Source organism: Anser brachyrhynchus (genome assembly GCF_964034855.1).
Source record: "Anser brachyrhynchus genome assembly, chromosome: 1".
Lineage (NCBI taxonomy): Eukaryota > Metazoa > Chordata > Aves > Anseriformes > Anatidae > Anser > Anser brachyrhynchus.
Genome location: NC_137694.1, coordinates 53,322,387 through 53,345,416, shown reverse-complemented (window position 1 = coordinate 53,345,416; position 23,030 = coordinate 53,322,387). Strand labels below are relative to the sequence as shown.

General features: G+C 36.1%; 1 long non-coding RNA gene across 1 annotated transcript; it reads right to left on the bottom strand.

The window, feature by feature from the left end:
• Nucleotides 1–662: 662 nt before the first annotated feature.
• On the bottom strand, nucleotides 663–20,330 carry LOC308188366. The gene is made up of 5 exons (XR_013945452.1): nucleotides 20,207–20,330; nucleotides 11,349–11,434; nucleotides 8,578–8,779; nucleotides 2,223–2,313; nucleotides 663–1,261 (listed from the first exon to the last, which is right to left on the bottom strand). It is a non-coding gene; the product is annotated as an uncharacterized lncRNA (long non-coding RNA).
• Nucleotides 20,331–23,030: the final 2,700 nt, after the last annotated feature.

The following is a 23,030-nucleotide window of genomic DNA, read 5'->3' as shown; positions in this document are numbered from 1 at the left end:
CAAGATTTTAAACTCAAAAGGGTTGTAAAGTGAGCCAGCTGTGTGCTCTGGCAGCAAGGAACCTTCTCGTCATCTGCAATGGCAGCAGTGCAACCAGGAGGTTGAGGGGAGAGATCCTTCTCTTCATTCAGCTCTCACAACAGCACTCTGGAGTGCTGTGTTTGTGGCTCCCTGGCACAAAAAAGGACACTGACAGACTGAAGCAGGTCCAGTAAGGAGAGGCTAAGAGAGAGGGGTCTCTTCAGCCTTAAAAAGAGAGACCTTACTGCTGTCACCTGCTGCTTAAATGGTAGGGTGTAGAAAAGATGGGGTCAAATTCTTCTCAGAGGTGCACAGTGGAAAGATAAGCAAAATACACAAGTTGCAGCATGTGAAAGAAACTATTTTCCTAGAAGAGTGGTCAAGCACTGGAACAGGTTGCTCAGGGAGGCTGCACATACTTAACCCTTGGACATATTCAAACTTGGCTGGACAAAATCCTGAGCAACCTTATCTGCCTGAAGCTGCTTGAGTAGAAGGTTGGACTAGATGATCTGCAGTTTTCTTCTGCAAAAAAATGATTCTAAATTCAAAAGATTACAAGTACATTCAAAGTAATTGTTTCAAATACAGAGAAAGGGTCTCAAAACTACACAAAATATCTATGTATACTGACAAAAAGAATAAAGTAGAAATAAAAATGCCAACCACATGCCGTAGGTAAAATATCTACTTCATTGCCTCATTCCCACTGAGAACAGATAATCTGTTTGTCTAAAATTTTACGTAATACTAGAACAGTAGAATAAATAAAAGAAACACCAACATATGTCATTAATATTTTGAAAATACACAGATTTCCACTTTGAATCTCTTTGTTGCAAAATTGAAAATTAGGTCAGTCTGTAAATTCCACGGCTAATTTAAAGTATTAGAATCTAAAGCAAATCCTTCTTAATCATCTTAAAATGTCAAACAAATAAGTGTATTCTGAACATCTGTCATATCATATCTGAGCCAGATGTATTATAATCTTGCAGCTACTGAGGAATCCTGTAGAATTTTTCCTCCGCTAGTTCATAATATGATACAAACTACATGGAACTGAATATCTCCAGTGTATAGACACTATATATATATAGACACTATATATATAGATATATATAAAATCATTTACACTGATAGAGATATAACTTTCTTAGAAAAGTTTTGAGCTGGAAAACAAATTGCTTGCAACCAGTGTTTCATATAAAGCTTGGAGCCATACTCAGAGGGCAAATTTCTGTCAAGAGATAAATTGTCCACAGTTAATCAAAAGTTCAGGAATTACATATATTCATTAAAGACATTATTCATAAGACACTAAACAGAAGAATTGGTGAGAGAATTGGCAGTTGCTCCTAGTTGTGTCATTTGCTTTTCAATGACACTCATGGAAAGGTGGGTTAACAGACACGCCAGTGGTGCTGAGCCTGGTGCTGTCCCATGCAATGACACGTCACAACTCACTCCAAGGCTGGAACAGATCTATGTCACTTTTCAGCTATGCTCTTAACCCCTGGCTGGTTTGGATGTTGGCACGATCCCTTCCTAAATCAAGAGCCCAGAAATTGTTACATACCAGCACTAAGAGGCTATCCAGTGTTGAACAGGTCTCTCGTATAGTGTTGCAGCTCCTTTTGTAACAACTTTCTAAATTATGTCATGTCCCCTAACATGGGATTTGTTAAAAGGAGATTGGAAAGGAAAATTACACTGCATCCCCAACCTAATAGGCTGTCTAGCAGAATGAGTCCCAGTTATCACATTCACAGGATGGAAGTACAGAGTGGGAGTTAAAAAAGTTTCTTTTCAATCTTAGTATTTAATTTTAAAGCTATTTTTTTTTCCTGTTATGTGATTTCTGTTAAATTTATGAACTGGACAAAGATGTAGCTAGCTTCTGAATGTAGAGATAAATGTATAACTAGCTCAGTCTGTCCTAAAAGGAAATTGCAGACTTTTCCTACTTCTCCACAGAATTGGAAGCCAGTCTATAAGTAGCTATGCAAATCTTTAAAGAATATATCAGTATTTGAAGCTCAAGAAATACTCAGATGCTTAAGTGCCTAAAAAAATTTCAGAAACCAAGTTCTGTGAAACAGAAACCACATGCAGTAAGTGAAGAGTGGCATTTTCTAGGCCTTCCACTAAATTTCCGTGTCTACAAATTGCCCTGAAAAAGTGATGTCTTTTTTCCTCACCTTCAGTTTGGTGAGGGAGTACCATAAAGTGTCTTAATGATTTCCAAAAACAGCTTCTTCAGCTCTGTAATGGGGTAGACACGTCACATCCCTAAGGAAACAATGCCAGGATTAAGTTGGTCTTCTAAAAAATTTCTCAGCTGTCTGGCTTAATATAGAGAGATTTGCAAAAGATAGAGAGAGGTCTGCAAAAGAGTGCAGTTGGGCTTGCTGAAGGGAATTCAGACCGCTACTAGTGCCCTTTAATAGAATAAGCATAGCTCAAATGAAAATGTGCACACAAATAAGCAAAAAATTGGCTTGGTCTCTTCCCTACCATAATCCCACAGTATGCGGAGTGTATTACTGATTATCATGACCTGACACAGTGAAAAGAGACTAGCAAAATGAAGTCAGACATCAGTAGCAGGCTCAGGAGTAATGTTCAGCACCTACATCTTGTTAATGTGTGGGCAAAGCTTTATTGAAGCCAATGTGCTATCTGAAAAATGTGCTGCATTGTGAAGGCTTTTTCCTGTTTAAAACTAAAGGCAGTGGAAACCAACGGGTGGATATCTGTATAGCTGAAAATATAAAACAAACGTGAATTTGGAAAACTGCATTTCTCTTCAGTAAAAGACAGGCTTGGAGTGGCACAGCAGAGTGTGCAAAAACAAACAAACAAACAAAAAAAAACGGTTGTATGAGGTATAGACTGTCTCAGGAAGCTAATTTAATCTTAATATGAGGCACAGACATCTGTCAAGCCTGTAAAATTGGAAACAGATGCACGCTCTAAAAAATCCACTGTAGGATGAACAGCTGGCTTACGTGACATTGCTCCAAACACACAAAAGGAAAAGCAAAAGGTAATCAAATAAATGAAATGGGTGGATTCGGAACAAGGAAAAATCTTACTTTCCAACATAGCTGAGAAAAGCATAAACTTGATAGAAATGAGATAAAATGGAAAATTCCATGGGTTGTAAGGCATTTCATTAACACCAAGATTATTTCTCCACCAGTGGAAATATTAAGGCAAGCCTCAGATAAAAGCGTGTTTTTTTTCAAAAAGCTACTATGGTGAGATTCAAAATAGGTTTGTAATGCCTCCATTAAATAAAACGTATACAATGCCCTGAAGCTTTTTTCATATGCTCAAGTGAAAAAGACCAAAATAAATAAATAAATAAAAATAGGTTAGGGTGGCTCAGGACCAAGGAGTTTATTAAAAAAATCACTAATTTGGATCTCCACATGTCTAATTTACTAAATTTCCATCCCATGCTGGTTATGTTTACTTCCATGCATTCATATGCACTGATTTTCCTACTTTACGGTCTTAGAGAAAACAGAATATTTTGGATCCATTCTATAAATGGACCATGCAATTTTTCATTTCTTTTACGTCTTACCTCTAAATAAGTCATGGAGCAGACATACAGACAGGTCCAGTTACCAGGACATAATGTTCATTAAAAAACAATATTCCATTTCTGTTAATTTGCTTCAAAAAGTAAGGCTGGGAATAAATAAATAAATAAATAAATAAATAAGCTCATATGATTCTACTCAGTGACTGAAATTTTTGAATTCGGGGGACATGCAGGTTCTGTGGTACATCCTCATTTGTTTTCACCTTGACATTATGCTAACCTTTCATTCTTCCACAGATTCTTGATTTGTGTTTACCTCAAAGTTGTCTGCTACTCTTTCAGCCATGTGTTAGTGTGCATAAAATTTGGCCTGCTTATTCCAGTTACTTCAGCTAAGCTAAAATAGGTATTTCTTTGTCCCATTGCTAAATATATCTGACATTTCATAACTTTTGCATGTTTTATTCCATAATTTTAATTACCTTCTTTAAGTCAGAATTCCATGTGTAATAATTATATTCAGCAGCTGAAATTCATGTTAACAATTTAGGTAACCATTATAATACCACCGTAAAGCAATAATTCTATGGGTTGTATAAGAATGTAATGTAAAAGCAAGTCCGTAAAGCAATAATTCTATGGGTTGTATAAGAATGTAATGTAAAAGCAAGTCCTTGTTTTTACCACTGAGTGCTCTCTAAAGATTTTATTACTGCATATTTGCTCGGGCACCTGTGCTTGGATGTCATCCTACAGCATTGCTACCCGGAGCTCCTAAAAAATAAAGGAGTATTGGCAGACAAACTGAAGTTGATAGTTTTTTACACTGTAGTTTGTGAAAGGATAGTACAATAAAAGCAAGCCTTTCCTCAGTAGACCTAAAGTTTATACTAGAGTCTGCAGCTCCTCCAGGAACATTCTATAACTCAAAACATTTTGAAGAAAAAACAAAACATTATATAGTATTCCACAGAGCAATAATCTTTGCTAAAACTAAATTAAGATTTAAAGTACATCTTAATAATTAATAGGTTAAAAATATGACAAATATGCTGTAATTATGCAAAAGGTAGCATTAGAAAGCCCCAAATCTCATAAGTTTACACACAGTTGTTACTTACTCTGAGATGGATTAACTCCGTGATGGGGAAAGTGTTTCTAAAATCCATTGTTGTGTTTTGTTATTTGTTTGTTTAAATTCATTTAATCAACGTCATAACTATTTACAGAAGACGTAAATAATTGATTTAAGATATATGCTATCATTAGATAAAAGATTTATGGAAACTGGATGCTTTATCAAACGTTGATATAATGATTTTTTTCTTATACAAATTCTGTCTTTGGATATATCTTTTTGTCTAAAGATATATTAATTAATAACTTGTAAAAGAATAGTGACAAGGAAGGGTGGTGCCTAGTGCCAGGACAAGAGGCAAGGGGCACAAACTGGAACACAGGAGGTTCCACCTGAACATCAGGAGGCACCACTTTCCTGTGCAGCTGATGGAGCACTGGAACAGGCTGCCCAAAGAGATTGTGGACTGTCCCTCCCTGGAGATATTCAAAAGTCTCTGAACATGGTCCTGGGCAATCTAGGTGGCCCTAGTAGAGGTCCCTTCCAACCTAAACCATTCTGTGATTATGTGAAATCACACATGAAATATCAATTGCTCAGGTGTATAAAAATCATATCAAAGTACTTAATGTTTTGTTTTGTTTTTATAATTCAGCATTCAGTTCTGCTCATTGTAACTCAGAACTAACTTCTGGTATCTTTTCTCTTATAACTTTATTTTTAATATATTTTCTCATCTGCTTTTTGCAATCAGTTTTAAGGCATCAGGACTGGGTATATATACAGTTCACCGTTGTCTCCCTTCCCTGAGGTTCATACCCAGCAGTTCGTTGATGTGAAATACGTGGGTAGTCCTGGGAACCAAACCCACATAACTCTCTCTTTTGGGATGAATCAACCATCCTGGATCAAGGGAGTCAAGCTCTGTCTCTTCCCCTTCTTCTGGCTTAACAAAGGTCTTTCCTGCAACTTACGACTTTCCACAGGGAGGCTGAAGCATCCTTTCCCTGTCTCTTCCTTCCGTGGTTATGGTGCTTCATCAGAAGTGGAAAAATATGGATTCAAATTCCTGAAGCTCAGAGGTTATAAAATCAAAGTGCATTTTGCTGCAGCCTCTAGAGCACAGTAGTTATAGACAGGGAGCAAAAAAAATTAGATGAGCCCGTTTGCTAGTCTTTCCCGCAGGAGACTCATATGCTACTCGTAATTGCAGTACTGCAGTTTTTCTGATTCCCAGGCCTTATTTACCAGATTAACAGAACCAGAGAAAAACCGTGGAAGTGATCTGGAGGTGTAAATGAGGCTGTAATGTGGCAGGGACGTTTGGGGTGGAAAGGGCAGAAGACTCCCCATAGAAATTCCTCCTGCCAGCCACCAAAATGCCAGCCTCCTGCTAGGTGCCCAGAGGGAACTGGGGAGGGAAGGAAAAGCAAGAAGCAAGCTCAGCACCTTCATCCCTCCCACTCCATTAATATCAGGATATTTTCGTGCCCACAGCTGCGTTACTATACTTGCTCTTTCTTGTGTTGAGTCTAGTGAGAGTTACATCTCCCAGGACATGGGGAATTTGTCATGTACAATCAGCAGGGGCATCAAAAATGGAAGTATCCTGATTTGACAAACCACAGAGCTTAAACTACTCGGTTTTCAAAAAGAAATGTAAACAAGATGTCACATAGCTAATTTTCAGGCTAGACCTCAGCTCTAAATAATTTTCCTTTACAAAAATTTATCTTCACAGTAAAGGGGAAGGACATTTTCCAACAAATACCTTTATTCCTTACATATTATTTTCTTCACTACAGATTTCACTCACAAAATCCACACTATTTTTTGACATCTGTATCAGTGAAGATCTTTATAACAGTATTAGCAACGCTAAGTATCAGACACATCTGTGGGAAAGTATATAACAGTATTTCCTGGTTTACGGTATCAGGAAGTATGTATCATTTTAAGTTGCAAGTTCTCTTTCTGTTGTCCTAAATATTGATTATCATCAAACTGAAATACTGATATATATCCTTAGTACACATACAGATGCTATCAATTTGCTAAATGAAGGAAATACATGACTGTCTTCTTCAACAAGTACCTGTGTGCACCTGTCTCCAGACTCCTTTCATATATCTATATTTACAGCTTTGTATCTGTTCTGGTTTTGGTTGGGATAGAGTTCATTTTCGCTATAATAGTTGGTATGGTGCTGTGTTTTGGATTTGTGATAAAAACAGTGGTGATAATGCACTGATATTTCAGTTGTTACAGAGAAGTGCTTGCACAGTGCCAAGGACTTTTCAGCTTCTCACACTGCCCTGCCTGTGAGGAGGCTGAGGGTGCACAAATTGCTGGGAGGAGACACAGCCAGGACAGCTGGCCCCAACCAACCAAAGGGATATACCATACCATATGGCATTGTGCTCACCAATAAATGCTGAGGGACAGAGGGCGTAGGTGGGGACACTTGTAGTGATGGTGTTTCCCTTCCAAATTAACTATTATGCATCATGATCCCTGCTTTCCTGGAAGTGGCTGAACACCTGCCTGCTTATTGGAAGTAGCAAATTAATTCCTTGTTTTGTTATGCTTGCATGCACAGCTTTTGCTTTACCTAGTAAGCTCTCTTTATCTCAACTCATGAGTTCTCACACTTTTACCTTTCCAATTCTCTACCCCATTCTACTGTGAGGGAGAGAGTGACTGTGCAGGGCTCAGCTGCCTACTCGGTTTAAACCACAACTCTCGCTTTCAAATTATGTTGTACATTTAAAGTACTTCTCATGTAGTTGTTAGGACTTGTTGGTACTCACAGAATGAGTAATCCTCAAGAAAAGTCCCCACATAGCTTAACCATTCAAACCACTGACTAGAAGGTTTGATATTTGCAGGGGGGAAGGGCAAACAGAAAATGGAGTGGAATGAGAATTATACCACATAGCAATAAACATGGATGCAAGTATCAAGATTATGCCTAGATTATGCTCATGTATATATATATATATATATGAATATACACACATATGTTTATATGTAAATATGGATGTATATATGTATATACATGCATACAGTCCCACTTTCTATGAATTAAAAAGTTGATGTACTATTCATGCAAGAATATAATCATTCTAGAGTTTAAATTAATGGCTTTAGTAATTAAAGGGCTGTTATGGTTGAACATTCTTACATTTAACCATACAGAACACATTTAAGAAAAAAAAAAATCTGTGGAAGGTAACGAAAGCTACTACTACATGGAAACAACCATAATATGCAAGGAATCTTTGATTTTCTGTGTGATAACATCCTTTGTCTTCGGTTGAACCAACCTTCAATTCATGCTTGACCCATTTTTGAAAGAATTTCACATCATAGTATATTTAAAAGTGCTACAGCCCTGAAAGGCATTTTTAACTGCAAAAACTGTATCACAAGACATTTCTATAGTATTATAAAAATATTAATAAAATGTTGTTTTTTATAAATAAACAACATGAAGCTAAATGTTTGTCACTTATCTACAGTATTTTTACCCTATAGAATTTGGCATCTTTTTTGCATTTTGACAATCATTCAGATTCCGTGAGAGTAGAGAATAGGTTTACTGCAATAGCTAAGACCACTTCTGCCTTACACATGTAAACATCCTTGTAAAAAACATAGGGAATATCAATTCATTGCACTGAAGTGCTGATGAGAGCTTTAAAATGTCTGATTATGCTTTTGTCAAGGTCAATCTTTTGTTATCTTATAGAGAATGCTAAATTTAACGTTTCATGTCACAGCTGTGTACTTCTGAATGTATTGCAGCGTCTGCTTTGCACAAACGCTTTGCCAAGTGCAAGCAACCTGTCACACAAAGAGCAGCACAAAGGAATAAGCATGCCTTTCATTTCCCATCTAGTTGAATCTGCATTCTGCTTACCTGTCTTCAGTTCAGCCAGCTTCTCTTTTAAGTTATTTTCTAAAGCAAATTGGTTCAATTCCAGGTTTTCTGATGAGAACATTTTAGGATGAGATGTTTTTACTTAAGTTGGAAATTCATTTTTCTATTAAAAACAAGAGCAGGCATTGAAGCATTTTGTCTTTCCTCTATTTACAAATTTTTCAGTTTGAATTATCCCTTTCTGAAAGAGAGATATAGAAAACATGGACTCTTGATACTAATAAATATTTCACATCACTATTGGTTTTATGTTAACCAAAATTTCCTTTGCTCCATTTCTCTTTTTAACTGCATTACTCCAGGTTGGGTAACAAAAATAAAAATGCCTTTGAAGTGTGAGTATAATATTGCTCCATATTATTGCTCTAAAATATTAAGTAAATATTTTTAAATATCATAGATTGACTCAAAGAATATTCCTGTAATATATTCACTTCTGTGATCTTTTAATGCGAGAAGTTCAGATGTTTAACCCCTATGAAGCATACTGAGCAACTATCCAAAGCTTGCTTGCAGTTGCAAACCAAATAAACAGAGGTTATGTAAACATGGAGCAACTTTTGATTTTACTTAGTAACTTTTCATTAATGGTTGGTCATATTAATAATAAGAAGTAGCTCAGCTCCCCTACTCCCAATCTGCACTTGGAAGCATAGACAAAAGTTATCTTGTTATAAACTGTATTTACTTGAAACCGTGTTTGTGATTTCTACTTTCCAAACTGAGGGGTGAATTAACACAACTTTCATTTAAATGAGTGACTAATCGATCAATTAGCCTTCCTTACAGCTACCAGTAACATGAAGTGTGTTTTAACATTTAAGTTAACAGAATCAAGTAAGCACACTGAGATAAAGACCAGAAAAGTCACGACTGAATAGGTTATTACTCTACAAGTTTTCAGTTTGGAAGGAAAAGTAGTGAGACCCTTTTTTGCCAGCATAGGTTGCTCAGGCACAGTATGTGGTACAAAGTGTATTTCATTTTCATGAAGAGATTCTCGGTATCTTATTTTAGGATATCAGTTTGGGTTTTCATAAGAGCCACTAATTTTCACGAAGTTTAATCTGGGATGTAAGGACTGTCTTTAACAAATCACTCATGAAGAGTTTTCCCAAGTCACGTCAGTGGCATTTTTGATAGTCTCAACAGGGGGAACAAGCTGGAACATGCCTATCTCCTAAGACTTCCTCCATCAGCTTCGATGAAGACTTCTGCAATGGAGATTCACTGCAGGCTGCAGGGGCTGTGAGCTGGGGCCTGTGCCACCTCTGCTAAGCCTGGCTTTTGTTTGTGGTGGAAACCACAAACCTGGGATGACAGATGCTGTCCTCGCTGCGCAAAGACATTTGATCAGACATATTTTAGGCCTGATTTAGTGTGTCTGCTATATATGTTAGCCAATATGTATATTAGCGAGCTACCCACTATTTGAGCCACCAGCTCATTTAGCAGCCTGCAAGCAAATCGGCCTAAAAAGCTAAATTTTGAAAGTTCTCAGAGAAAAAAAGCCCCCATCTCTGAGCTTCCTCATGTGAACTCTAAGATCTCTTAATTTTTGTCTTGTGATTAAAAGAACATTAAATTTAAAATGGTAAAGCTAACAGTATCAAATTTATTAGAATTTTTAAAATACGTATCATAGAGAAAGTCAAATTATTTTGATTTTCTTCCAGATATAGACAATAGAAACTAAGCAAGAGCTACACAATAACTTAAACCAAATCCTGACAGTATTTTGTGTCTGTCCTATTCCCTGATATAAATATTTCAGATGAAGAATTAAATGCAAAATAAATACTGTCTATATCTTCATTTCAGAGCTTTCAGAATTGAAGATTGGATAGAATTTGTTCCCATCCAACTTTAATAGGCTTTAATAGCCAACTGAATAGGCTCCTAAGTTTCTCTATAACATGCTAAAATGGATAAATCCTCCCTAATGTTAACCATCAGAAAGTATGGTCCTAATTATATGTATGTGTATACATACATACATACATATATATATATATATAAAACTACCAGGCTTTTTTTTAGACTCTTAGATAGTAAATGAGAGGAATAGGTACTTCTGAAGGACAATTAATCTCATCCTAAGATATGTAAGATATATTGCCCTCTGGAGGTGTTCATATGCTTCATGGCAAAAAGTTTTCGATTTTTCAAATTACTGGAAGACTAACTGGAATTAGTTTGGGCTTGATGAAGCATGAACCTCCTACAGTGTGTTTTGAAATTCTCTTTTAATAAACATATACATATTATATGTATTAAATGCAATGACTTTCATATCATCTTAAGCAATTCATTGGTGGCTGATTTGAGGCTGTGGTAAAAAAGCTTTTTCTTGAAATGTTTGCATTTTGCAGTGTGCCACATTGTCATACAGCATGAAAGCTTCATTACAATAACAAAATTCAATGGAGAAAGCATTTAGTATATGTTCTTCCATATCATTAGCTAATCATAATTCAGTAATTTAATTGTCTATGGTCTCATGGGGTAAAAGTGAAACAGTAACAAAAATAGCCTTCTGGTGACAGTATGGATTAACTGATGTTAAAGAACAGAAAACTTACCTTCTTACAGAACAGAAGTTCTAAAAATATGGAAACTGTACCACTAGTAACTTCAAAAGTATTACTTCTTACCTAAGTATATTTCTTACATAAGTCCTGTGCCCACTGAACTTAAAACCATAAAGCAGGAGCCTCATCAGTAGTATGCATATGCACGTGTAGATTTACCTTATATTCATTTTTCAGGAGCAGCCATCATATTCTGTGACCTTTGTTGCCATTCTTTAGATCACAATTCATGGATCCAATGAATTCTACACACAAAATAAAACTTTTTTTACATAAGTTGCGAGAAGAAATTTTAAAAAAAAAAAAAAAGAAATCTTCCTCCTGACAAAGTGATGTTACAATAAAAATGAGAGCAGTGATGGCCATTTATTTTAATGCTATATGATTAAGCAATCCCAGAAACTGTGACAAAAATGAAAACCGTAACTAGCAGTTTCCGAGATAACTGTTATTTCATTTCAATGCAGTCTGAGTCCTATGCATGACGGAACTGCCTTACCACGCTTGCCGGAAAAGCTGAAGGGACCATTCCAACATAGCTGAAATGAATACTGATGAAAATTATAAAAGCTCTCTGTTTAAAGATCCAAAGTAATTTACATGTACATTCAATAGTCATTAAAAAATTCAGGTAAAGATTTAGTTTTAATTAACACTGGTGAAATAGTCAGGACCTTATTAGTATGTCAGGGGAATATTACTGGAAGGGTAATGCCTCTATCTAGAAGTCATGAGCAGATAAAACCTTATTATAATTAACCAGTTCTTTCTTTGTATTAACCCAACAACATTACAGTAAGTAATGACATTGTTGACAGAGTAATATGGAGCTGCATTGGTGACACAATCTCATTAATATTTCTTTATTTAACTTCTAAAACAACATAGCTGCTTGTTTTCATCTAAGCAGGTATACACAACCTTTATATTATACATGGAATATGCATGTATATATATATATGTACACATGCTATACAATTTGGCATGCAACATTTGCCTTATTTTTTATGATTAATAAACATGTTTAGTGAAATAAAGGAAACGTTATTCTGAAAAAGAAATTCTGCAAGCAAAAGAAATCATTAAGACTCATTAAATCATTAAGAAATCGTTTTTGTTTAGTGCCAAAACCAGCAGAGGAACTGCAGGGATTTTTTAGTATCCTCAGAATTTCCAGATAGACTCTGTGTAGCTTCATGGTAGAGGTGTTAGGAAATTAAAGAACTGTGAAGTGCCACTAAGAAGTGGAAACGCTAAGGAATTGATGGATAAAATTACTTTTTAGTACCTCAGCCTTGTCCCATGTAAAAGATTTAAAGATTGAGGGGACTCCTATTGGTATGTTGAAGATAATAGGTCCCCAGAGACAGATTTTATGATTCTTTTACAAAATGGTCCAATTTCATGGTCTTCTTATTACACTTAAATGAAAAATGTCTGTTACGTTACATTAATAAAATTACAGGCTGCTGTGTAAAATCCATCCCTTTGTCTATCTTCAGTAACACAGTAAGTTCATTTCAGAACTGCTTTAAGTGCCTATTTTGATTTAGACTATTTTATTTATTTTAGAAGATGTTTAGGTAAAATGAAATGTGTTCAAGATAATTCGTTTAATGTCTTTTTCCATGCCTGGAATAATCTGTTTGGTCACAGAGAATTATACAGCTTTTTGTTGTATTATATATCAACATGTTAGTCAGCTAATTTCCTGTTCTAGAGTATTCGAAATGACATATTTAACATGTTCTATATTTGCTAGTTCTGTGTTTAGACTTTGTGTAAAACAAAGCAGTAAATCCATTAAGAAGATGATTGTAATTATATGCAGGTAAAAACATGGCTTTAATTTACTGGTGAAGACACATGCCATGCACATTGGAAGATATACTGCACATTTATTTATGAAGTACATATTAATGTACATACTATTGGTGTGATAAGAAACTTTGTATTAAAAAATGCTTACAATAATCCTTTAAATCAACATCTGTGGAGCCTAAGTTTACTATCATTAGTACAAAGAATTATAAATGTACATTTCTATATATGTTTCTAAGCTTGCATCCTACATAAAATTTACAACATAACTTCTTCCTGAGTTTGCAGGTATGCCAAGCTTATAGGCATGCACACACTATATACACCTATTTGCATAGTTAATGTATTAAATCTTAGAATCATCAAGGCTGAAAAGGATCTTCAAGACCATCAAGTCCAGCCATCAACCTGATCTACTGAGTCCCATCACTAAACCATGTCCCCTAGTGCCACAATGAATGCATATGTATATGGCACCCATGTAAGTGAAGTTGCAGATCATGGGTTTTTAATTTCATAGCACACTCCCTTTAAAGGAAAACTCAGATGAATAACTGCAGTTTCTAAATGCCCACCATTGTCTAATAATAGCTTGAAGTTACAGAGTGGGACTACACAATAAAACTGACAGTGAGGTTGCTGGGAGACTACCCTAAAATAGTGCATTGTGTTAGCCAAGGAACCACAGGTGTCTGCCATGGGATGGGAACACTGTCTCTGAAAACAATTAACTTGTGCAATGATGACCAGAAAATCAAAAGCCCTCTTTGTCACATTATGCTTATTGTCAGCTGCTCTCTATGCTGGTCCTTCACAGCCTCCTAATGGATTTTGTATCTTGTCAACAGCCTGAGTTCATATGGTTTTTTGTTTTCACAGAAACTGTATTTGTTCCTTACATGAATAATTCCTGGAATTCTAGTACATTAGATGAACAGGAAAATACATTTAATATTTCAATTGAAAGCTTTTTTTTTCAGATTCTATAAAATATGGATAAGAATTTTATGACTACAGTTGTTTCCCAAGAAAATTTCCACACAGATACAAAGCCATTTTCTTCTGCAAATGTCTTCCTAAATTTTCTACAAGTCTTAAGCTTCATGAAATTTATGCAGTAAGATACATATTTGGACAAAAATATGCCTAAAGGTAAGCCTTCATGTTTGTCTGAATTCAGTAAAATTGCGTATTAATTTTATTGACAGGATAGTAATACTGGTCATGCTGTAAAGCTACTGAGGAAGCAGAATGTCTATTGACAATTTATTCTTTGAGCTTCTGATGGATTGTGAAGGATGAGTATTTCCAGATCATAGTCTGGAAATGACACAAACGGTATGCCTGGTACTGAAAAGTAAATAGAATAAAAGAATGTAGGGGTTTCAGTTACAAAGATGCATTCAGGTAGATTACGATTTACTGCACAAGATGCAGGAAGGAGGTAGCATCATCTATTCGGCAGCAATTGTGTTTATATCATTCCATACTTCTTCCAACCCTTACCACCCTGCCTCCTCATTGTTCCTCAATGTAGTGTACACAGTGCATCTTGTATTGCTTTAACTCTAATGATATGCACAAAGAAAAACATTCCTCCTTGCTTTCATCACAGACACAACTCCACTTATATTAAAATAACTACCGTGGCATTGTTTACTGCCTTATCTGAACTGTTATACTAATACATAAAGGATCTATTAATGCAAGTACATTATTAAATATACAAAAGCAATAAATATTTCCAGTAGTTAAATGGTCCAAAATTACTACACAGACAAAGGCAAACCTCAGGAATTGCTCTGGATTAGTGCCTGACTGCAAGGAGGAGGAGAAAAGGTGGCAGAAAGGGGAGTACCTCCTGCTTCTCCACTAGAAAGTGAAAGAAGCCATAGGTTTCCAGCTCTGTGGGCTGGTTGTGTGGCACAGTTTGTATCAATGCAGACAATTTTTTTTTTTGACCCTAAACAGGTTGGCTTCCTACACATTGCCCAGTAGCCCGAGCTGCCCTCCAAACATGTCCAAAACAGTGCCAGGCATTGCTGGCAGGCCTGGGTAGAGCCAGGCTGGGCAGTGCTGAACTGCACAGGTGAGAACAGGTCATCATCCACACCTGCGCCACAGTCCTGCTTAGTTTGAACTGAAACTAGCATGAGCCTCACTTACTACCACAGAGGAGCCAACAGTTACAAAAGCTTACACACAAAATTGCATTTGTACAATTAAAATCACTTCAAAAATCATATAATTCATCTTTATGTGAAGTTTTTAAAATCAATACAACCTAAATGAAAAGGATTTAGGAAAGTTTCACATTGCTTTATTTTGACTATCCAGCTTAAGGGCAAAATTATGTGCTCAGAACTAAGCAGTGTAACTTGTTTAAAGCGTCAGAGCAGGGGATTGCATTGATTTAAACTAACTCTATTCAAGAACAAACAAGCACAATGACCCTATGCAGGGGTCACCTTAGATTCTTAACTCCCTATATAAAGGACCAAGCTTTTTTTTTTTTTTTCCCCCCCCTCCATTCTGAGCACTCACCACTTCCTTGCACATCAAATAAAGTAATAATGATTGGAACCTGACATGTTGCTATTCCTACACCTGCCTTCAGAGATGTGGTGCCAGCTGCAGCTGAAAAGAGCGTTACCCTGTTACCTTCACTGTACACGTAAGGACAAACCAGATTCCTCACATGTCCTCATACTTCAATTTTAATTTTCTTTTCAGCGTGTGGTTCATCTGAAATTGTGTCTTTGGGAGTCCCTCAGGCCGGATGTTATTTTTCCCTCTTTTAAGGGTGATTTAGCTCTGTGATGCACAGCACTTTGTTATGTCCTTGCACAAACTGACCAATATGGCAGAACTATCAGGGCAATGACTAGTAAGCCTGGAAATTCCTAATACAAAACCAACGCAGACATCACCCTAATTTCCAGAAGGTGTAAACAGAAGAGACTGCAAGAAGGAATAAGAGTTTCATAAATGAAAATTCTTTTGTATATTGCTTTAATCATTGATTTAATCATTTAATCTATTGTTTTAATCCAAATTTCTCCTCTTAAATAGCAAGAAAACAACTTTTGTTGAATTACTTACTTAGCAGCAGTGATAATAGGTTAAACAAGCATTGATTATCTTTCCCTAATGATAAATTATTGCATATATGCTAGGATTTGCAATGCTTACACCTCATTCAGACCTAATGTTATAAAAGCCCACATCTTTTAAAGCTTAAATGAAAATTGTACTAGGTATACTGAATAATTGATAAAATGATTAAGTGAAAAAAATGTCTTGCATTCCTTCACATACACTGAAAACCCATACTTCTGTGGATATTAGAAAATGCAGACAACAATGCTGCAATTAAGCACTGCAATGAAAAAGAAATCACAGTATGCAGTTTAGAAAACAAAAGTGTGGGTTGAGAGAGCAACACTGCCTCTGCTCCAGAGGAAATTATGCTCAAAGTATCCTTGCTGCCTCCTTGAATCTTTCTCTTCCATATACACATAGATACACTCTCATATCCCAGGCTATATAGAGAGATTGAGACATTTTTGAGACATTTTTGAAAGCGCCAAAATAAATAAGGCCTGAAAACAACAAGATCCATTTTCTGCAACATTTTTAAGGCATTTCTGCCCCTTTCCACCTGTCACGACTGCTTCAGGATGCTGCTACCTCAGGGACCGCAGCACAAGTTTGTGGGGTTAAAATCATCTTTCTCAACCAAACTTTAAATCCAAACCAGCTGACTAAGTTGACTGAAACAGCTAAGCAAAACCACATTTTTAACTTTCCTTAATAATATTTTGGCTTTGAAAAGGGGTTTGTGGAAGGCAGAAGAAATGAAACATCTTTAAAACAGTACTGTCACTTAAAAATTGCATGTGGAGCTCTATTGCAGTCCTCTCTTAAAACACGCACAGTTCAGAATCAACTCTTAGAGGCGTTTAGTCAGCAGGAGGTGAAACTTTTCAAAGTGCTATTAGGCATCCATCAACATTTGCAGATTATTAAGTACCTTTTAAAAATATATACTGTTGTAGTATTGGAAGTAAATTACACTTAAGCTCCCCACTCAAGAATTGTTGAAAATTTTAGTTTTGGTATAATAACTTATGAATAGTCAGGTATCTTCTGCTTATTTAAGATGGTTTTATATCAGGGATGCTTTTTATTGGCAAATGTGATTTTGCTGGCTAAGTAGAACTTATCCATTCAAATTATGGAGTCAGTCTTTGTCCCACAGAAGTCAGCAAATGTTAGACTTGCACCATAAATCTGTCATTTTTAAAATTATGGCACTAACATTGAATAGTCTCTAATGTCCAGCTTACCCTCATGAACAAAAAATGTATACTTCTGCAATAAAACTCTTCTTTCAAAGCGTTACTTTTCATAACCTTAAGAATCTTTCAAATGTGGATATATTTACTGATGAAAAAAATAATTAAGTATTGTTATTGGTAGTGGTTATACAAAATGAAATACATCTAAAATTTAAGGAAAACACCCATCAGTTATTTTGATAGTATCTTAATAGGTTTTAAACTCACTCAGGATATCTAATATTTTGGTACAGTGGTGGGAAGCAACTCACAAGTTCTGCTGGACTTATTTGTTACACAGGGTTATGGAGTTGTACTGGAATCAGGTGAGGGGATGGTGTGGTTGCCATCCCTGCTTTGCAGGGTGCACTGGAGAGGTCTGAGCCTCCTACAGGAGCACATGTTGGCCATTCCTGACATACTGTGATGCTTCTGGGAGGGCAGCTCGTCAGGAATACACTGCAAGGTATCGGCGGTGTAACCCTTAACTCTCTTACGTTCCTATTGCTCCACATGTCCTTGCTCTTCGTCCCCCCAGTTCACATGGTGTCCAGCTTGTCAGGATGCTGCTGGCCTGGTGATTGCAGCCAGCATCCTCCATCAGCCACACTGTTACCATGCAGGACGCGAGTCCCTAAGTCACCAGCTGCTGGTGTGCATAATACCCTCACTTGTTTGTGATGAGTAAGGAGTGATTCGGTGTCCCCTGCCACCTCTCTGAGCCGGCAGTGCAGCCCAGAGTGAATTGCTTAGGGCCAGCCCCTGGGGTCCACAGTGTCATGAGCATCCCATAACAGGACCCTGGTAAGTGTCCATCTCCTGGCCTGCTCCTGGAAGGTAGGGATGGATCATGGTGCATTGGAGATCCCAGCAGCCTTCCAAAAGGAACAGTACAGCCAAACCTGCCTGGGCCACAGCTGCCTACCTCAGCATGGCATTGAGAGGAAAGAGCCTGCCATCATTGCAACCATAAGATACGGCCTATGTTCTGTAGAGGAATATAAAATTGTGTTAAATAAAACATGTTCTTAGATAGCTGACATAAGTAATTGGAATATATCAAAAAGGCATTGTACTTTTAGTCAGAAAAAAATATTCTATGCCCTATGTTTAGACAAGAATGTTTAATCATATAATGTATTTCCATGTGGTTTGCTATTAGCGATGTCAAAAATGAATTGCTGGAGAAAGCAAGCAATTCCCTCTTTTATTTGACAACTTTGAATTAGTTAGTTTCTCTGCTTAAGAAAATTAAGAATAAATTCCTCTTTGTTAACTACCCACTGGCAATACTTTGGTAGCTACTTCTGTTCATAGTGACACACTAGAGTGAATTATGAACTTTTTGCAGTTCTATTCTGCAATCATCTTAAAATCATCTTCATAATCTTCCACAAGCCTGTGCTTCAGGTGTTTCCTCAATTTATGAAATTTATGAGTCTGAAGAACTTTCTGAACACTTAACCCATATATTTGTCTACATTTTGATTTAAAATGTTGTGAGGAACCACATACAGTTCTTTAAATATTCTGGCCTCTGAGATGTTTAAAGAAAATTTGTTGATTCCACTGACTAAAGAAATTCTGTTTTTTCAGAGTTGGCAGAATGTACCAGAACACTGGGAATAAAAATATTATTTTTATAAATACATTTTTCTTTAATCTTAGAAAGCACTTGGTGCTGGTGTTTGAATGAATATGCTTTCCTCCCGATTCACTGTTTTGTTTAACATATGACCTGCAACACACTAACTATAAGTGTCAATATATAATATGTATAGAAACTCTTTTTGATGTCTAGCTTAGAACATACAGTCATATCCAGACATAAAAAATATGCATGATTGCCCCCAAAAGCTGTTAAGTCTTGTTCAGAGGAAGAAACAAACTGAAAAGCTTTTCAATGGCATCATTCTATCGTTCTATTTTTGTATTAGAGTTGCTTGTACAACTGCGTTTTATATTTATCCTTGCTCTAGCTCATATAATTTCCAAACAAATTCCTTTGTGGTTAGAAATAGTATTGCAGTCATCACTCACAAGCCAACAGTGCAAGTTTCCACATCACAACATTCTTTCTTAATGGGTTGCAGATGGAATACAATGCAATAAATTAATTATGAGACATTACTTTTGGGAGTAGAACCCAAAGTTTCCCAAATAACTCCATTAGCTGGAGCCATCAATGTGTCTTTGTAATATTCAATTAATGCAGACTTCCTTTTATTCTGTTTCCTCTTTTCTGTCAGTGTAATTGATAACCACTACACTTTGTAGTTAGATATACTCCTTCTTTATCTATTGTGTATTTTGCATCATCCTTGCAGTTCTTTTAGAGTATGGAAGCAATTAAAATCAGAAATAACTAAAAGCATGAATATCTACATAAGTTTTGTTAGCATTCAGGGTAGTCTGAAAATCTTTTGTCTGTGGTGCTGTTCTTCCTTGTTCTTTGTGGAGGACAGGACTCACGTCTTCACAGTTGTTGCTGCATGCACAGGCTTACCTGGCTTACCCAAGAGGACTGAACTGCTTCATGATGTTTGCCACTGTGTTCCTGCAGCTTTCATCCATATAAAGCACCTTACTCCACAGAGCACAGATTTATTTATTTTTTACCAAGCAAGCTCTGAAATTTAATTTGTCAAACACCAATTAACTAACTCTTCTATGCTTAAAACAAAATAAATTTTACCTACCTTTTTCCTTCTTGAGTGAGAGTATCTTCTTTGTCTAGCAATAGAAATGTCTCTCACATTAGTGGAATTTATTTAAGTGATTGTATATGACATCTCTAAAGGTAAGAGCATTTACTGCAATTAAAAAAAAATTAGGCAAACTATTCCTAAGACTCACCAGATCATAAGATGTGTTCCTTAAACTGTCAGAAGGCTATCACATGATAGTGCATTTCTCTTTCTTGCAATAGAAAGAACCTGGATAGGCAATTTGGGCAGAAAAACTAACTTTTAAATAGCTGAAATTACATGCAGTTCCCTCTCCTTTCTGTTCAAAGATATAAATCCAAAGTGTACTGAAGCTAATGCACTTGCAGCTGTGAAAAGTACCTGCATGGCAAGGGATTACAAAGAGAAAAAAACAGGCAGTCACTCCATAATGTTTGGCACAGACTCAAGAATCCATCTAAATAGGAAGACCTGCAGTATTGCAGACTCAAATGACATTGAATTGAGTAGTATTTTATATTTACGGATTCTGTGGACTCACTGCAGACTTTTGATCTGACAAAATAGATGCAACCAGAGAACAAGAATCTCTGTTTCTTAGACTTTGTTGCTGCTTTATTGGTACTGCAAACTACATTTCACACCATCCTAGTTTTGAATAGGTTTTTATTGTATACATACTTTTTTTTTTTTTTCTTTTGGCAGTTGACCCTTTGTAATTAACAGTAAATTGCTGCTAACTAGCATCTCAACTTCATTAACTCAGCTGGAATTAATGCTATCTCTCTGTTACTTAACCTGAACCTCCTCCTGCTAGCACAAAAGTAAGATTAGTTTCATTAACTGGATTTATTACATACCGAAAACAAAAGGCAAAGTTTATTTCATTTTGCAATTATGTGAGTATAATAGAAATTATTTTATAGAGAAACGTACTGAATATCTATCACACAAAATGCAATTTTGTAGAAAATGGAAAACTGTAGAAAAGGTGAGCTAATTTTCAGGTTCCAGTAAAGCCTGCATGGGAAAATCCATGAGGACTGAAGAAGACACAAAAAAAAACACACTTTACAAGTATTGTATTGATCAGGTTTTCTACAATTAAGTATTTTTCAGGTGAAAGTTGCTAGCTCATTTTCTTGAAAACTGATACATAAGGAATAACAGTTCACATATGTGAGACACATATTAGGGCAAATTATGTAGTGACCAGGTAGTGCTTTGTGACATGGTTTAACGGTGGACTTGGCACTGCTGTATTAAAGGTTGGACCAGATGATCTAGAGGTATTTCCCAACCTATATGGTTCTATAATTCTATACTTTAGTTACTGCTTGGAGCATAAGAGGCTTCACGGTTCAGATCTATTTGCTACTTGTCACATTCTCTGTTTGGTAGCTATCACATTAACCCAGAGTTTACTTTTGTGTTTACATTTCATTTTGGTTCAGCTATTGTATTTCTTCACCTTCTGCTGATATTTATAAGAGGATTCTAATTATAGCCACACATCTCAACTTCTTTCTTTCTTTCTTTCTTGAGTTGTTTCATGTCTAGCCACACCAGTATTTTCATTGTACTCTATTTTGGTAGCTATTTCAAGCAAGCAGTTCTGATCCTTTCAAATTGTTTTGAAGCTGAGTGTTCTGATCCTGCTGTTAGCTGGTGTATATGACCATATTTCCACGGACATTGATGGGTAATAGCAATTTTTGACAGCTGACAGCAGCAGCTTTTGTATGCTGAAAACTACGGTTGATTTATAAGAGAATCCCATATCCCTAGTGCTTAGAAAATGGGGTTATCCCTCAAACTAATACATGACTCACTAAAATAGTATTATCATTGCATATATTTATATCTATTCATAAACAAGGACAAATGAAATGGCTAACTATAAAGTGTAGTTATCCACACTTAATGGTACAAAGAGCACTTTCTAAGCAAACATAAGTTAACTTTTTAGAGTGAATTGCTGTTTCACTTTTAACAATAAAATGTGATTAGAGTTGTTTCTAGCATACTTAATAGATTTTTGCCTAATCTGCTACAATGTGTAATCAGCTGCACTTCTGGTAGCAGTCTGGTGTCTGTAAAATGAGAATCAGGCCTGAGAACATCCGTCTATGAACTTTCTATTCTGATAGCTTCTATAACCCAGGACATTACACATGTCAATTCCCATGTCAGATTTGATTGGTTTAATTAACTATAGCTGATCCTTACATTTTTTAAGATAAATTTTGGTAGCCATATTATTTATATTAAAAAAAAAAAAAAGGAAGAAAGAAAAGGAAAGAAAAAAAAAGAAAAACCTGGCTAGAAAATAGTACGTTGTTCTTAAGATTGAGAATTTCAGTAATGTTTTTGAGCATTTCTGTATTGAAAGTTGTTTGCTGTTTTTTTTTTTCAATTCCAAATGAGCTTTTGAAATCAAATGAATTTTTATTGAAAAACCTTAAAGCCTGAAATCACAAAATAAAAGTTTACATATTATGTTTGGTTTTTGCATATTTCTTGTATTTTGTTTCACAAGAAATTCCTCAGAATATTTACTTTTTCTCAGGTTGAACATCCTTGTTCCTATCCATATCTATAAACAAATACAGTTTACCCATCTGAACTATGCTTATCTGTACAAATTTTTACTATGTGTCTGCAAATACATGAAAAATCTGTCTCCCAAGCTACTGCCAGTAAAACAAATTTTCATGAACATCAAAACTTTATAATTCTGGTAAGAGTATATTGTCAATATCTGGTGTCCTCTCTTCAGTAGACTAATACCAAGCACTTTTCGTAGTATGTTGCTATTTTCCACTTCAACATCCATGAGCCTTACAACGGTAAGTGACTCTGCAGTGGGTGAAGTCCATTTTTCAATCAGCATCTGCTCCCTCTCCCAGCCCCAAACACATCCCTAGGTGGCAGAGGTCTAGCTTCTGTAAAAGAAGCTAGATTCTTCTCATTAAATACTCTGGGCCAAAGCA